The sequence below is a fragment of the Dasypus novemcinctus genome, chromosome 2, assembly GCF_030445035.2.
Source record: "Dasypus novemcinctus isolate mDasNov1 chromosome 2, mDasNov1.1.hap2, whole genome shotgun sequence".
Taxonomy (NCBI): Eukaryota; Metazoa; Chordata; class Mammalia; order Cingulata; family Dasypodidae; genus Dasypus; species Dasypus novemcinctus.
Genome location: NC_080674.1, coordinates 109,310,615 through 109,328,396, shown reverse-complemented (window position 1 = coordinate 109,328,396; position 17,782 = coordinate 109,310,615). Strand labels below are relative to the sequence as shown.

At 35.6% G+C, this 17,782-nt stretch overlaps 1 pseudogene; it reads right to left on the bottom strand.

Moving 5' to 3' along the window:
- Window positions 1-16,215: 16,215 nt before the first annotated feature.
- Window positions 16,216-17,146, bottom strand: LOC101445688 (exosome complex component RRP43-like; annotated as a pseudogene).
- Window positions 17,147-17,782: the final 636 nt, after the last annotated feature.

Below are 17,782 nucleotides of genomic sequence, written 5' to 3'. Positions count from 1 at the left end.
CTCAAGGGCATGTAGGGTCTAGAGTTTACTCATAGTCCCGTCTCCTCTAAGGGAGTCTCATGGCTTGGACTTCAGCAGGGCCAGCTTTCCCTTCAACTATAATCTGTTAAAATTAACCCTATTCATTTCTACACATTTTCAATCAATCTTATTAAAAATTCTACATATATTAAGCATTAGTTCCTGCTTCTCATCCTCACTCTATATTCTAGTAAACTATAGATTTGAACTCCACGAGTTTATTCATCATATTTAATTCATATTAGTGAGACCATACAATATCTGTCTTTTTGTATATGGCTTATCTCACTCAACATAATGTCCTCAAGATTCATCCATGTTTTCATATGCACATTGCATTCATTTCTTCTACAGTTGAATAGTATTTCATCATATGTATATACCACATTTTATTTGTCCATTCTTTGGTTGATGGACACTTGGGTTGCTTCCATCTTTTAGCAACTGTGAATTATATGCTATGAATATTAGTGCAAATGTTAATTCATGTCCATGTTTCCAATTCTTCTGTGTATATTCCTAGTAGCAGGATTGCTGGATCATATAGCAGTCCTATATTTAGCTTCCTGAGGTACTATCAAACAATTCCATAGAGGCTACACCTTTCTACATTCTTACCAACAGTGAAGCAATGTTCCTCTTTCTCCAAGTCCTCCTCTGCACTTGCAGTTTTCTGTTTTTTGAATAGCAGGCATTCAAAACAATGTGAAATGATATCTTATTGTAGTTTTGATCTGCATTTCCTTTATAGCTAGTGGTGCTGACCATCTCTCCATGTGTTTTGTGTTGTTTTTTTGTTTTGTTTTGTTTTGTTTTTGCCAATTTTATTTCCTTTTGAAAATATTTCTATTCAAATCTTTTGCCCATTTTTAAATTGGGTGACTTTTCTTTTTTTTAATGCATTGTATGATGTCTTTATAAAATGTGGATATCAAACCCTTATCAGGTATTTGTTGTCTTAGTTTGCCAAAGGGCTGCTGATATAAAGTACCTGAAATTGGTTGACTTTTATAATAGGGATTTTATTTAAGGGTAAAAGCTTACAGTTCTGAGGATGTGAAATGTCCAAATCAAGGCATCAGCAGAAATGCTCTCTCAGGGTCCTGCCACGTGGTGAAACAATATGGCCACTGATCTCTACTGAGGTCTCTGCCTTCCACTGTAGAGTCTAACATCCCCCAGAGCTCAGCAGTGGGTAAACAGGCATAGGGCTTGTCTCTTACCAGGCCTCCTCTGTCAGTCTCAGCTGCTCTACTTTTTCCCAAATTTAACTCTGGCCTATGGCTCATCTCCTCTTGAGCAGATCCATGGGCCCAGTCCCTAGTAAGCCTCTTTCCATGTCTCTGTGCACTGCTGGTTCTAGACTCCAGGACCTGTCTCAGTCTCTAGGGGTTCTCTTTATTCCTACAGTTCTTGCTCTCACTTGGCTGGATTAATATAATATGGCTGCTCCCTTTTCCTCTGTGTGTCTGTCCTCTCTCTGTCTCCATATGTATCAGACCCAGCAAGAGTGTGGAGACTCAACTTGGCTCAAGCCACTGACCTCTGACACATTCCAATCAAATGCCCCACATCCCCACATTAGTTAAAAAAACATAATCCTTCTCTTTTAGTGATTTAATAAAGAACCTCAGAATGTCACATGTGATTTCCAAATATACTCTCCCATTGAGTAGGCTGCCTTTTCACCTTCTTGACAAAGTCATTTGAAGTACAAAAGTATTTAATTTTGATGAGGACTCATTTATCTATTTTTTTCTTTGGTTGTTGTGCTTTGGGTGTAAAGTTTAAGAAACTACTGCATATCACAAGATTTTCCTTACATTTTCTTCTAGGAGTTTTATGGTTGTAGCTTTCATATTTAGGTCTTTGATCCATTTTTTTCTTCTTTTTTCTTTTTTAAATTTGTTTCTTTGATCCATGTTGAGTTAAATTTTTGAATAATGTGTGAAGTAAGGGTTCTCTTTCTTTCTTTTGGATATGGGTATCCAGTTCTCCCAGCACTATTGGTTGAATAGACTGTTCTGACTCAGTTGTGTGGGCTTGACAGCCTTGTGAAAAATCCCTTGATTATAAATGTAAAGGTCTATTTCTGAAATCTCAGTTTGATTCTATTGATCCATATGTTTACCTTTCTGCCAGGACCATACTGTTTGTGTGTGTGTGTGTGTGTGTGTGTGTGTGTGTGTGTGTTTAACCATGATAGCTAAGTAATATGCTTGAAAAGACAGGAAGTAAGAGTCCTCTAACTTTTTTCTTCATTTTTAAAGATATTTTTGGCTATTTGGGAACTTTACCCTTGCAAATAAATTTGATAATGGGTCTTTCCATTTCTGCAAAAAAAGGCTGTTGGAATTATTTTTGTGATTGCTTTGAATCTGTAAATCAATTTAGATAGAATTGACATCTTCATACTATTTGGTCTTCTAGTCCATGTACATGGAATATATTCTTTGCATTCTTTTAGGAACATTTTAAAGTATTCTGAAATCAGGTCTTGTATGTCATTATTTAAGTTTATTCCCAGTTTATTCTTTTACTCCCTATTATAATTGGAATTTTTTCCCTGACTTCCTCCTCAGACTGTTTATTAGTTATGTATAGAAACACTGCTGACTTTGGCTTTCAATTTTGCATACTGCCATATTGCTGAACTTGTTAGCTCTAGTAGCTTTGTTGTGGATTTTTTTTTTTCGGTTTCTCTAGGTATAGTACCCTATCATCAGTGAACAGCAATTATTACTCCTTCCATGCATATTTGGGTGCCATTTTGCCTTGTTCCTGATCTCAGCAAGAATACTTTGAGTCTTTAACCCTTGAATGCATTGTTAGTTGTGGGGTTTTCATATATGTTTGTTAAAGTATCCTTCTATTCCTATTTATTGAAGTGTTTTATCATGAAAAGTTGCTGGATTTTGTCAAAGGCCTTTTCTCTATCAATCAATATGGTCATGTGATTTTTTCTTCTTTGGTTTATTAGTGTGTATTATGTATCCTCTTAAGATATATTTTATTTTTATGGGGCCAGTAGTAATGTCCTTTCTCTCATTTCTTATTTTATTTATTTTCATCTCCTTTCTTTTGTTCTTTGTCAATCTCACTAAGAGTTAGTCCATACTTTTTTCTTCTTGAAGAAACAATTTTTGGTTTTGTTGATACTCTATTTTCATTTTGTTTTCAATTTCATTTATTTCTGCTCTAATCTTTATTAGTTCTTCTGTTTGTTTGGGATTATTTTGCTGTTCTTCCAGGTGCACAGTTACATCTCTGATTTTAGCTCTTTCTTCTTTTTTAGTGTAAGCATTTAGAGCTATAAATTTCCCTCTTAGCACTATTTTCACTGCATGCCATGGGTTTTAAAAAGTTGGGTCTTATTTTCATTTGTCTTGAGATATTTGCTTATTTCTCTTGCAATTTCTTCTTTGACCTACTGATTGGGTACAAGTGTGTTGTTTAAACTCAATTTATTTTTGAATTTTCCCTTTATCTGGCTGTTATTGATTTGCTACTTCATTTTACTCTTATCAGAGAAAGCACTTTTTCTAATTTCATTCTTTATGGAATGGTCTTTTATGACCCAACACAAGGTTTATCCTGATGAAAGATTGATGGGTTCTTGAGAAGAACATATATCCTGCTGTCTTTCAAGTTTAATAGTCTGTTCTCCAGTTTCCGTTTCCATTCTGCTATTTTAAATCTTATATTTTATGCTTCTAATATATTTTTCATCTAATCCATTGTGTCTTTCATTCCCATAAGATCTATTACATTTCTTTGCAAACTTTCAAATTCTCTTTATGTTCACTCAGGATCTTCTTATTTAAAAAAAAAAAAAGATTTATTTTATTTCTTTCTCTCCCCCACTACCTCACCCCCAGTAGTCTGCTCTCTGTGTCCATTTGTTGCATGTTCTTCTGTGGGAATCTGTCTCTTTTTGTTGCATCATCTTGCTGCATCAGCTCTCCTTGTGTGTAGCACCATCCTGGGCAGGCTGCACTTTTTTTGTGCTGAGCGGCTCTCCTTATGGGGCACACTCCTTGCGCGTGGTGCTCCCCTACACAGGAGACACCCCTGTGTGGAACGGCACTCCTTGCGTGCATCAGCACTGTGCATGGGCCAGCTCATCACATGGGTCAGGAGGCCCTGGGTTTAAACCTTGGACCTCCATGTGGTAGGCAGACACCCTATCCATTGGGCCAAATCTGCTTCTCAGTGTCTTCTTAATTTCATTTATATTTTTTGCCATATATTCCTTCAACACCTTGAATTGATTTAGGAGATTTGTATGAATATCTTTAATTAGTTATTCTAAATCCTGGGTCTTCTCAGGATTTTTAATTTATTCCTTTGGGCCATATCTTCCAGTTTCTTAGAATGGTTTTTAATTTTTGCTGGTGTCTAGGCATCTGATTATGTTGATGAGTTTAATCTGATGGACAATTTCTCTTGCTTGCTTAGTACTTTTGTTTTAGAGTTCTTCTTTGTGTTTTGGTTCAACTTATTCTAAATCTATAAATTGTCCTTTTCAAGTTATAAAACAGGGCAGGTTTCCAGGGACATGTGTCAGAGTAAAGAGCTAAAGAATGTTGAGAAGACACTAGGTGAGCATAAAGAACAATTTGAAAGACTGCAAAACAAAGTAAGATACATTATGGGAATGCACGACATGATAGATGAGATTAAAAATACATAGGATTTGAGGGCATTTTCAGGACTTGGAGTTGTCCTGGATGGTACTGCAAGGACAGTTGCTGGGCAGTGTAGGTCCTGCCATGGCCCACTGGGTGGACTGGGGGAGAGTGTAAACTACAATGTAAACCACTATCCATGTGGTGCAGGAGTACTCCAAAATGTATTCATCAAATGCAATGAATGTGCCACAATGATGAAAGAGGTTGTTGATGTGGGAGGAGTGGGGTGAGGGGGTAGGGGCTATATGGGGACCTCATATTTTTTAATGTAACATTAAAAAATAATTAATTAATTTAAAAAATACATTAGTTTGAGCAAATGTGGCTCAAGCAGTTGAGTGCCTACTTCCCACATGGGAGGTCCTGGGTTCAGATAATTGTGCCTCCTAAAAACAAAATTGAAAACAAAAACTAAAAACAGAAGCAAAACAAATGAAAAAAACAACTCAGGGAAGCTGATATGGTTCAGTGGTTGAAACACAAGAACCACCTACACTGACCCTAGAAGAAATAGAAGACCTCAACAAAACAATCACAAGTGAAGATATTGAAACAGTTATGAAAATCCTCCCAAAAATCAAAAGCTCAGCACCAGATGGTTACACAGGTGAATTCTACCTATCATTCAAGGACCATCTAACACCAATCTTGATCGGCTCTTCCAGTAAATTGAACAGGTAAGAATGCTACTAAACTCATTCAATGAAACCAACATCACTGTAATACCAAAACCAAACAAAGATACCATGAAACAAGAAATTATAGACAAGTATCTCTAATGAATATAGATGCAAAAACCCTCAAAACATACTTGCAAACCAAATCCAAAAACACATTTAAGGAACTATACACTATAATCAAATTGATTTTATCCCAGGTATGCTAGGGTGGTTCAATGTAAGAAAATCAATTAGTGTAATAAACCTCATTGATCAATTGATGAAGACACATCACATGATCCTCTTGGTTGATACTGAAAAGACATTTGACAAACTACCTTTTCTTGATAAATCAGTTCAAAAGATAGTAATAAAATGAAGCTTTCTCAATATGGTAAGGTGTGTATATGAAAAACCTACTGCTAGCATTGTACTCAGTGGTGAAAGACTGAAAGTTTTCCCGCTGAGATCAGGAGCAAGAGAAGGATGGCCACCGTCAACACTGTTATTTAATATTGGGATAAACATTCTATCTAGAGCAATTAGGCTAGATAAAGAAATAAAGTCACCCAAATTGGAAAGGAAGCAGTAAAACTTGCACTATTTGCTGATAACATGATCCTGTATCTAAAACACATCCTGAAAAATCCACAACAAAGCTACTAAAGCTAATAGATAAATTCAGCAATGCGCTGGGATACAAGATTAACATGCAAATTTTGGTTGTTTTTCTATAAACTACTCATGTGCATTCTGAGGAGGAAATCAGAAAAAAAATTCCATTAATAATAGTGACTAAAAACAATTAAATATGTAGGAATAAACTTAACTGAGACATAAAGAATTTGTATTTAGACAACTACAAAACATTTCTAAAAGAAACTGAAGAGGACTTAAATAAATGGAAAGACAATTGGCACTCATGGATTGGAAGACTAAATATCATTAGGACATCAGTTCTACCCAACTGATTTACAGATTCAACACAGTCCCAATAAAAATTCCAGTAGCCTTTTTTGCAAAAAATGGAAAAGGCTATTATCAAATTTATTTGGAAGGGGAACGGGCCCTGAATAGCAAAAAAAAAGTCTTCAAAAAAAAGAACAAAGTTGGAGGACTCTTCATGACTTTAAAACATAATACTCAGTTACAGTGTCAAAAACACTATGGTACGAACATAAAGACAGACAGATTGCCCAATGGTACTGAATTGAAAACTCAGAAATAGACCCTCACATCTACAGTAAAATGACTTTTGACAAGGTTGTCAAGCCATCCATTTAATGGTGCTGGGAGAACTGGGTAGCCATATCCAAAAAAAAAGAAAGAGGAAACCTATCTCACATGTTATATAAGAATTAACTCAAAACTAAAATATGAAACCTAGAATCATAAAAATCCTAGAAAAAAAATGAAGGAAAACATCTTCAAGACCTTGTGGTAGTTGGTAATTTCTTAAACCTTACATCCAAAGCATGAGGAACAAAATAAAAATAGAATAATGGGACGTCCTTAAAATTAAACATTTCTGCACCTCAAAGAACTTTGTCAAAAGGGTGAAAAATGCAGCCATCACAAAGGGAAAAAATATTTGACAATCATATATCTGATAAGGGCTTAATATCCATGATATATAACAAGATCATACATGTCAACAATAAAAAGCCAAACTTCCCAGCTAAAAAATGGGTAAAAGTCTTGAAAAGATTATTGTCCAAAGAAGAAATACAAATGGTGAAGAAACACATGAAAAGATGTTCAACATCACTAGCGATTAGGGAAATGCAAATCAAAACTACAATGAGATATCATTTCACCCCTTTTAGAATGACCACTATTAAAATGTTGGAAAACTGTAAATTTTGGAGAGGGTGTGAAAAGATAGGAAATCTTAATCACTGTTTGTGGTAATATAAATGGTACAGTCACTGTGGAGGACTGCTTGTCAGTTCCTAAGGCAGTTACATATAGACTTTCCATGTGACCTGGTAATACCATAACTAGGTATATAACCAGAAGGAATGAGAGCTGTGACACAAACAGAGGAAACCCAGAAAAGAGAGGAATAGAATTGTCCCAGGAAAAGAGCATGCCCTATCTGTCCTCTCCACATCCCTCCCACTAAAATCTGGCTAGTAGTGACAGAGGGAGGAAAATTAATATTAAATTGGATATGGAGTATTTTTAAACTGACTGTGATACCTGCATACTTGAACATTGTATTAATAAACCAAAGGGGTGCTGATACAGAATACCAGAAATCAGTTGGCTTTCATAGAAGTGTATTTATTTGGGGTAGAAGCTTATCATTGCCAGGACATAAAGTGTGGGTTACTTCCCTAACCGAAGTTTTTTGCCACGTGTTGAGGCAAGATGTCTGCCAGAATTCAGGCTTCCTGGGATCCTCTCTTCTCAGGGTTTGCCTCTTTCCAAGCTCAGCTGCTCAGTTATCTCCACAAGGCCAGCTGTAGATTCTTAAGCAAACAGCTTGTTTCTCTTCCCAGAGCCTTCTCTCTTTCCTCACAACCAAGCTCTTCTGTGTGCTTACTTCCCATGGCTCCAGCCCAAGACTCCGGCAACAAAATTCCAACATCAAAACACCAACCTCCCTTCTCTGCAGTGCAGTTTTTCTGTGAGTCTGCACCCCCTTGGTTGGCAGAGACTCAATATCCTACTGACATTGCCTAATCAAAGTCTTAATAATTATTTAATCAAATAAAAATTAAACCTCTGAATCTAATATACTCTAATATGCCCAGAGAGACAGACCAGTTTATAAACATAATCCAGCATCTATTTTTTTGAATTCATAAACTATACCAAACTGCTACAAACATGAACAGAAAGTAACAGAAACTGCCTAAAATGTAGTTAAAGGCAGAGGAGACTCATTGAAGCATGATAGAAGACAGTGATTGGAGAAAAAAAATTAAAATCAATTCATTTGGCTGAATTGTACAATAAGCAGTTATGTATGTTTTTGTACTGAAAGTGGTATCTGTCTTTATCAGTTTAGTACTTCTTATTGATGGTATTTCATTTAGTTTATAAATGAAATCATCTTCAGTGTTGTGAGAAAAGTGTTTTGTAGATTTTCCCAGTCAAAACATTTTATGGTAAAGAACATTTCTGAAGACCATTGGAAGTTAAAAATGTTGAACTTTTAAAGAGTAATGTAAATAAATCATTAATTATGGGGGATATATGTGTGTACTTAAACTATAATAGCTATCACCCAGATCATAGAATCTCCTGCTAGTGAGACCCATAGGCTCACATTTTTACATTCAGCTGGTTCCTCCTCAGCATTTTCTTTCTATCCAGTGGACACAGAAATTTGGCCTGTTTGTCCTTCTAACTGCTTCACTGTAATGTTCTGCCTGGAGTCTATCTACAAATCCCTACTTTTCCTTTTCATCTTTTCTCCAAACACAAACACATGAACTCATTTTTTTAATGGATGATATAATAGTACTCATGTAAATTGACATGAATTAAGAAAAGTGACAATAAGGAAAATTATAGGCACTGTTAAGCTTATTAGGGAAAATAGCTTAATACAATGAAAAAATGTATTAGTGAATTAAGAACACAAAATTGGTATTTTAAATTTCCTATGAATAGTGTTCTGTAGTGGAACCTGAGTTCTAAGTTTAGGCCCATGTTTACCAGGTAGGTAAATTTAGAAAAATCATAATATTTTTGAATCATGCACTGATTTCAGGTGACAGATAAAATGTGTGTTTGTGTGAGTTTCAGGTGACAGATAAAATGTGTGTTTGTGTGAGTGAGCCAGTGCTTGGATAGATATTTAGATAGTGCTTCTAGCATGGGCTGGGGATGTGATTGATAGATGTACAATAAATGATGGCTTTTTTTAAACTACCAGCACCTCTTCTCTCTCTAAACCTAAAGCATGAAATTAGGATAAGCAGCAGAAGAAATAGAACAGGCTCTTTTGAAGCCACGTATCCACTAATAGACAAAACAAACAAGCAGACAAGCAAAAAATTCTGTCATTTGCTTTGGATAATCAATGGTGGATTTGTCTTCAGTCATGCAGGGAATAAACTAGCTGCTTGCATTTACAACCACAAAGTATAAAGATTTAGGTCAGACACAAGGTTTTCTCTGTATCTTACTCTTGGGTAGCCCATAATAGGACCACAAGGAAATTATGACTTAATTCTTCTGAATGCTCTATATTTCAGATCCTGAACATTCGTGACTATTTGTCCTTGCATTTGTTTCTCCTTTTGAATCATTTTATCTGAAATTCATTCATTAGCCTGATCAGCAGCTGTTCTTCCTAGGTTAGAGCATGGCGTATTTTCATTAGTCACCAGATGATCATGGGGCTTAGACCTGACATAAATTCAATTTCCCCTGTTCAATCACACTGGTATTTTTTCTATTGCTTCTTTTCTGGAAGTTCCGTAAATTGTTGGCCCTCACAAAATATTTTCTTTAATAACTACTGTACAATATTACCTTATTCAAAAAGTAGAAATGATTAATAGAACCTAATCCAAAATTGAATAACATAGCAGTCTTTTCCTTTATCCCAAATCCTATTTTATCTACTACTCCACAATTCTCATGAATCAAGGATTTTCTTCCAGATCTTCACTGCAGCCCTTTAATGGATTAATCACCCTAACTATTCAGCCAAAAGTGTATGTAAAGTTTTTTCATCAAATGGAGAATCACTCTCTCATGATATCAAATTATCTGAGGCACATACCATCAAGGCTAGACAGAGATATCAAAGGAATAGACAGATAATTTACAGGATGCCAGAACACTCCAATTTCCATGTGTAAATCAATGATATATTTACAATTGAAGTTTCCCAAAGAACATTTCATTTTCTCACATGGATCCAGGCCATGACAGCTAAGATATATTTGCTTTTATCAAATAGTTGAGAATTTAGGATAATACCTAAAATTCTGTCCCCCTAGTCACTTCCTTGATAATTATAACACTTACTCCTTCAACCTTTCATTTCATTCATCCTAAAAGCCTGAAATTTCCAGTCTATGGGTTTATGTCTTTAGAAATGACTATTTAATTTTAAACATGTTAATCAGAAGGAGATTGAATTTATGAATAACTTCTTAAAAGCTAGCATTTTATTAAGATCATTTTAGTCACATCGCAAGATACATAAATAACTTCTTAAATTTAGAAATTAAACAATATCTTCTAGCATAAAAAGTTGTAAAGTAAAAACATACTGATAGGATAAAGAACACTTGTGTTGGGAAAGTAGGAAAATGAGGAATTTGTGATTTACCCAGCTTTCTTATGGAATCTTATGGAAGAACAAATTCCATACAATTGGAAGTTGAGGAGAATGGGATTACTTCTTGAGGAGAAGAAGTACCAAAATAAGGAGACAGAAGCAGGAATAAAATATTAACATCATCAAATTCACCTTTTTTTCTAGGTTGTGGAACTGGCCTGTGACTCTTTCATTAATACTTATTAAAACTAGATCAGGAGCCATTGGTTCTGATCAGATTGTCTTCCATTCCGGGTCTATTTGTTTACGTCCTTATTTCTATTAAATGAAGTCATAAAGCTTAGAGCTTTGATTTCTCTCTCTCTCTCTCTCTCTCTGTGTGTGTGTGTGTATGTCTGAGCACAAAGAATGTAGATTTGAGAGAGGGAGTTAAATCTGGACCACCTTTTAGAGAAAAGCATTCAGTTTGCAGCAACCCTTCATGGGAAGAGTCAAGGGATTAACTAATTTAACCTCTTCTACTTTTTTGTCCCCCTATTTCCTGCCTCGCCCTCCGCCCCCCCGACTGGCTAGCACTTTTCCTCTAGACCCAAATGACCCCAGTGACAGTGTCCATGCAGTCACAAAACAGGTAAAGAATCTTGGAAAGTGGATCTAGTTGGGCAAATGGAAGATATCAGATACAGTACAAAATAATATTTTTCAAAGGAACAAAAGAATATCTTTAGCAGTTATTTCACACTACTCAGGTAATTTACTCTAATTTCAAAATAAAATTGCAACAGGTTTATTTTTTATTCCAATTGTGCAATGTTATTTGTTCATAGAACAACTATGCATTCTTTGGTAAGAATACCCACAATATATGTTCAATGATAAATGGATAAACTTCATGTGATGGAGGAAAACATTGACAAACAAAGTAATAGCCTTTCAAGGTATTGATAGTGGTCACTAACTTTTGAAAATTCACCAGGAGAAATTTTACCAAAATATCTAATCCAAGAGAGTCCAGTGATCAAAAGAATAGAGCACATAAATTAGCGCTTTATTAATACTATGTTAAATATTTCTGTAGAATATTATATGAAAAAATCACTACAATATTTAAAATAACATTTTAACATGAAACACAAAAAGGGACATTTATGTCTTTCTCATTATTCTGTTTCATATAGTACCAGGCCCTAAATAAATTAATCATAAACTTTAGGTTGTGGGGGAAAAACCATAAGCAAATAAACAACTTCACAATTTAAACTGCATTACATCTCTAGTACTATATGCAATAAGATTCCAAGATATGTTTTCTATTTAAAATTCAGACCATATAATTCTCTAGCACAAAAGAAAAACAAATGGCCAGGTTACGAGCATTGGACTATTGCTATGTAAGTTACTAACATTAGAAGTTGGGTGAAGGTGTACATGAGCTCTCTATACTATTCTTGCAACTTCTCAGTAAGTCTAAACTTTATTTTCAAATATAAAGCTTAAAAAAAGAAACTACCAACAGTATTAATATTGAATTGCTTTATGTAATATGTAAATTAAGAAAAACTAACAAAAAATGTATAAATCCACTGATGAAAATACCTTCATTTTGGGAAAGGAAACCAGCAAAATAAGTTATGAGCTCATTAACAAAAGTCTTCTTGCAGGAATACTTACTCTAAAAGTTCAGAAAAATGAAGACAAAGAAAATATTGAACTAACCACAAACAAATTCCAAAAACATGGCTGCACATTTGATAGGAGGTTCTGTGTGTAATTTCTCTGGTTTTCTGAGAAGAGAAAAATGTTTGTGTCAGATTTTGAGATGGAATTCTTGCATGAAACAAAAAAGAATTACATTGGAAACCCTATCTTAGGAAACAATTTTAATAATAATTGCCCATGAAATATAATAAAGTGAAAACATCTACTTGGTTGTCAGTAACGGAAATGACTGCCATCAAAAGGGTCATTTTTTGACAGCAGAGTTGAAATATAAATTGCATAGTCACATCCACTATATTTATTTTTCAGAAAGAAAATCTTTAAGTTCATACCTATTCACAGAAGTGGAATCACTGGGAGAGTTATGGTGAAAAGAGCCTTGTCACCCCAAAGCTTCCACTATTTTTTTTTAACCTAGAATGGGTAGTTTAATAATTAAGTATCTCTGTTTCATCAGTTTAAACATAATTACAGAATTGAGTTAAAGGAGAAATTATATGTGAGAGCTAGTTATGAATCAAAAAGAAACATGCCATTATTAATATTACTACTTACATATCTATAATAATTTATAAGGATACCACTGATAGTATTTTTGTCACCTAATATGACACAGAGTGGACAATAATATAGTGTTACTGAATTTAAGCCCTTCCCACAAATTTCAGGATTACACGGGAGATGTGTAGCTAAGAAATTTGGGGGGAAATCAAGAAAAAAAGAGATGTGAAACTTTAATTCCATGGTCTGAAGACATGAAACTTTCTCCACAATCTTGAAAATTCCCAGGGGTGTGTTATATCAGTCTACTATTTACTCCTGGCATCTGTTTCTCAGGTGTCCTTCTTTTACCTGCATGAGCCTGGAAACAAAATTTAGTCCTTTCACTGTTTTGCACAGTCACACACATACACACACACTTAGTTTCTCAGCTGCTGAAACAAATATCATATAATGGGTTTGGTTAAACATGGGAACTTATTGGCTCACAGTTTTGGAGGTGGGTGACATTCAAGATTGAGGCATCAGGAAAATAATGCTTTCTCCTACAAGACTGTGGCATACTGGCTTTTTTGTCATATGGCAATGCACATGGCAACATCTTTTCCTTTCTCCTACCGGTTACATTGACTTCCAGGGTCTGGCTGCTCCACACCCCCTCTTGTTCTGTGTGAATTTTTCCTTTGCTTATAAGAACTTAAGGGAAGTGAACTTGGCTCAACAGATAGAGTGTCCGCCTACACATGGGAGGTCCAAGGTTCAAACCCCTGGCCTCCTTACCATGTGATGAGCTGGCCCACATGCAGTGCTGATGCGCGCAAGGAGTGCCGTGCCATGCAGGGGTGTCCCCTGCATAGGGGAGCCCCACACGCAAGGAGTGCACCCCGTAAGGAGAGCCACCTAGCTTGAAAAAAGTGCAGCCTACCTAGGAGTGGCACCGCACACATGGAGAGCTGACACAGCAAGATGACGCAACAAAGAGACACAGATTCCAGGTGCCACCAATAAGAATACAAGCAAACACAGAAGAACACAGCGAATGGACACAGAGAGCAGACAACTGAAGGGGATATGGTGGAGAAGGGGAGAGAAATAAAAAATAAACCCTTAAAAAAAAAGAACTTAAGCCATATTAGATTAAGACACCCTCACACTTTAATTACAACTTCAAATATTCTGTTTACAAATGGGTTCACACCCACAGAACCAAGGATTCGGACCTAAACATGCATTTTATGAGGGACATGATTCAATATCTTGCACATATGCACAAACACAATACAATTGCATTAAGCGTTCGGGAATAAAATGGATATTTTTGGATCACACAGATGAGTCATATAGTACATAGCTAGTGCCTTCCTCTCTTTATCCATTCCTTCATTTCTTTATTCTTCCTAGGATTCTTTTTTCTAGATGCAAATGCCTTCCCTTTATCCCATAGAATATCAGTTTATTGCAGACTATGGTTTTGTTCATTAGGGTCTTTGAAAACTTGCAGTTTCCCTATTTAATGTAATTTTTTTTCCTTAGATTAATTATGGTGCCAGTGGTTGTGGCAAAATCTCACTTGAGGTGGGTTGAGGAATTGGCCCCTAATGAGTTTTCACTCCATGGGAGTAGGCCGGGTATCATTTTAAACTTGATTCAGATAAGAATTCCTTTAAAAAGAGGTTATAGACAATCACAGATTATAGTAGAATATCTTTCCTAATCTCATTTTAGGCATCAGTTTTCTGATTATCATTAAAATAGTATGAAGCTAGAGATATCAACAAGAAAGTCACTTTTTTAGTGGGAAGAAGGTGTTTCTTAGAGTCTTATTTAACTTAAAACGCCATTCATGCTTCAGATGTCTCCAACACATTACAACATTTTATAGCCATATCTTTTGTCCCTATTTCAGCATTTTATATTGTGGCTTTCAAGCATAGATTCAGTCAGGAAAACAGAACCCCTTCTACACGTTTAGTGAGGAATGGACTTTACAGAGAAGACCATGTTGGCAGGGTTAAGAAAGTAACATGTTGGCAGTGTTCAAAAATAGGGAAGTGCCAGATTCATAGGAACTAATGCTCATATTTGCAGTTTGCAGTATCAAAGTTGGTGATTCATCAGAACACAATTGGAAGCTTCTTGAGAATCTCATGCAAAACACTTACTGAAACCAAAGTACCTAGCCACAAAGGCCACAAAAACAATTCCTGCTGACTCTCTCTCAAGTCCCAAATCTCACGGAAACATTTCTCATTGGTGGAATGTTAGCTGAAACTCTGCTCTGAGAGATTCTGGTAAATATGGTCCCAGGCTTTTAGCTCCCGCAATATGAAAGACAGGTAAAAATACCACAGAACTATCAATGGATGATTAGCAAAGCAAGTTACATAAATTTCATGTAAAAATTCATAATTTCATGTAAAAGATCACCAGATCCCTCTCAAGCAGACTATAAACATTTCAGAAAATAAAATGCAGAATGTGGTAAAGAGCATCCTCTTTTACATTGCTGAGTCCCAGTGGAGTCCTGGAGGGAGGCTTTTGAAGTATCAGACTAAGTATGGTTATTTGGTCTGGGAGAAACATAAGGAACAATAGGAAAAAGTCAAAAAAAAAAAAAAAAGAATGACAAAAAGGGGTCAGATCAAAAAGTGAAAATGCAAATGTTATTAAAGATAGGTCAGTTAATTTTTTAGTGAATATTAGACCACTGCAATGTGTATTAACCTTCTGTAATATTGAAACTGCACAATGAATATGTTATATAGCTAAATCTCCTGTAAGGTAGCTGAGTATCTTTTAGCAATAAATTTTCGTATAGTAATGATAACTTACTTATCTTTTTCAGGTATCTCATTCTTCTTGCCAAGAATACAGCAAACGTATACATACACTTTGCTTTCTTGCAAAGTCCAAAATATTGAATGATCCAAAATATAAGCTGTATATATGGGCTAAAATCTTACTAAATTTTAGGCACTTGTCTACTTAATCCATATTAAGTAAAATAGCAGATGATGAAAATATTCTCTGCTTTTCATGAATATGACATAATAATAATAACAATGACAATAATAAATATTAATTGAATATTTCAGAATGGCTGAGTAGTCTTCTAAATAGTTTATATTTATTATCTAAATTAATATTAATATAGTCTCATTTTACAATTTAAGAAATTTTAAGGGAGAGCTTAATGAGCTGCCCAGGTTTGCACAGCTAATAGGTGGTAATGCTGTGTTTTGAACTCAGTAGCCTGGATCTAGGACAGTAGAAGCACATTATTTTTGTAGTTTTAATATTTATTTAGTATAAAAGTTTTGTGAACAATGTGCCAAATCCAATTTTTGCAAATTTGTTTTGAAAATGTGGTGCTGGTTTATTTTGGTTTCATACTCTGAATTACTTCATCCATTAGTTTTTAACTTTTCTGTGTCTTGTAACTGCATGGCTCATACAGTCCTGACGTTCAGCTCCAGTCAACCCACTTCCACCTGGTTTTTGAAGAAAGCACAGCTTGCCCTCTTTGTTCATTACCATTGTTAAAGTTCCAGTGGCCAGATGTCCCGTCTCTCCAGTAGGGTCAACTATGAATAAAGTGTCATCAAATATGGCAAAGGAAGTTGCAACTGCATGAGTTTCTTTTTTTATGTATTTTTATCACAGAAGTTGTGAACTTACAAAACAATCAACACATATGTAACATTCCCATAAATACTCTTCAATAACTGGATGAGTTTTTAAATATTCAAATGACTTTCCTCTTTAAATTAACTTCTGCTAAGGCAGTTTCTTCATTTATAGTATCTTCAGGCAACTATACATCATTTAATGCAGCTCACAAAGCAAAGGTACAGGCAATCAAAATGTTTCCATCCTAGTGGAGGCAAATGAGATCACAGTATAGAAACCATGCAAGCTTTGCCGGAGTAATGCATAAGTCTTTTTTCTAAATTATTTGTGAATTTTCAATGATATCTGCAATGAACTGGCTTGCCTTTTGGGCCTCATCCCCAGAAGTTCCAGACCAGAATCTCAATGAACATAAGAGTGGAAGATCCACATTTGGAAACAACATATCCTTTATTAGGGGCATCAGTTGGTGGTGCTGCAAATTCTGCTTTAATTCCACAAATGACTGTAGTATTTCCCAACTACTCTAAAGCAGAACTATCTACAGAACTAATTGAACCTATGTTAATAGTGGTGATTCTGAATTCACCAAGTTCTCTTCCATTATGGTGGCAGTTCTCTTTCAAAAATCTCTTGTAGTACTCCAGAGGTTGCATTGTTTTGAATCCAGCCACCATCTTCCCGTCCACATGCATATGGGACCGCACTTTAAACCACTAATCTTTACAGTAGAAACTATTCTTTAAAATTGCATCTTGATAATTTTTTAAGATAATATTCTTCTAGAATAATGCAAGGATATTTGTTAAATTCCAGTCTTCCACAGAAATAAATAACTTATGAACATCTCTTCTTCTGTGGGTTCCAAAGCAATAATGGAACAGTTTAACTTGTAATTGTTCATGGAAATTGTGTCACGTAAAGTGCAAGGGAAGTCACAGACAAACAGCGCTCTTCTAGCTCTCTCCTATCTGTCTACTTTTCTACTGTGTGGAGGACAAGTTAAGTCTAATGAAAAGGTCTGATCATATATTAAACCTGGAAACCAGGAACACGGTGCACAGCTGCTTATCAGGGTGGGAACTCTCAGTGGCTGGGCCCTCCCCACCACCATGAGGTGGATTAAAAAACCCTGCTCTTGGGCAGCACAGATTTGCCTTTCCTCTCTATTGCCAAGTGGGGTCTGCAGAACTGCCATCTACTGACCCTGACCTGAGCAGTTGGCCTCTTTGGAAGACTGGCCCCAACACCATCTCTTACTCTGTTCTTTTGGAGTTTCTCCTGTGTCTGAGTCTGTGTTCCCATGATGCACC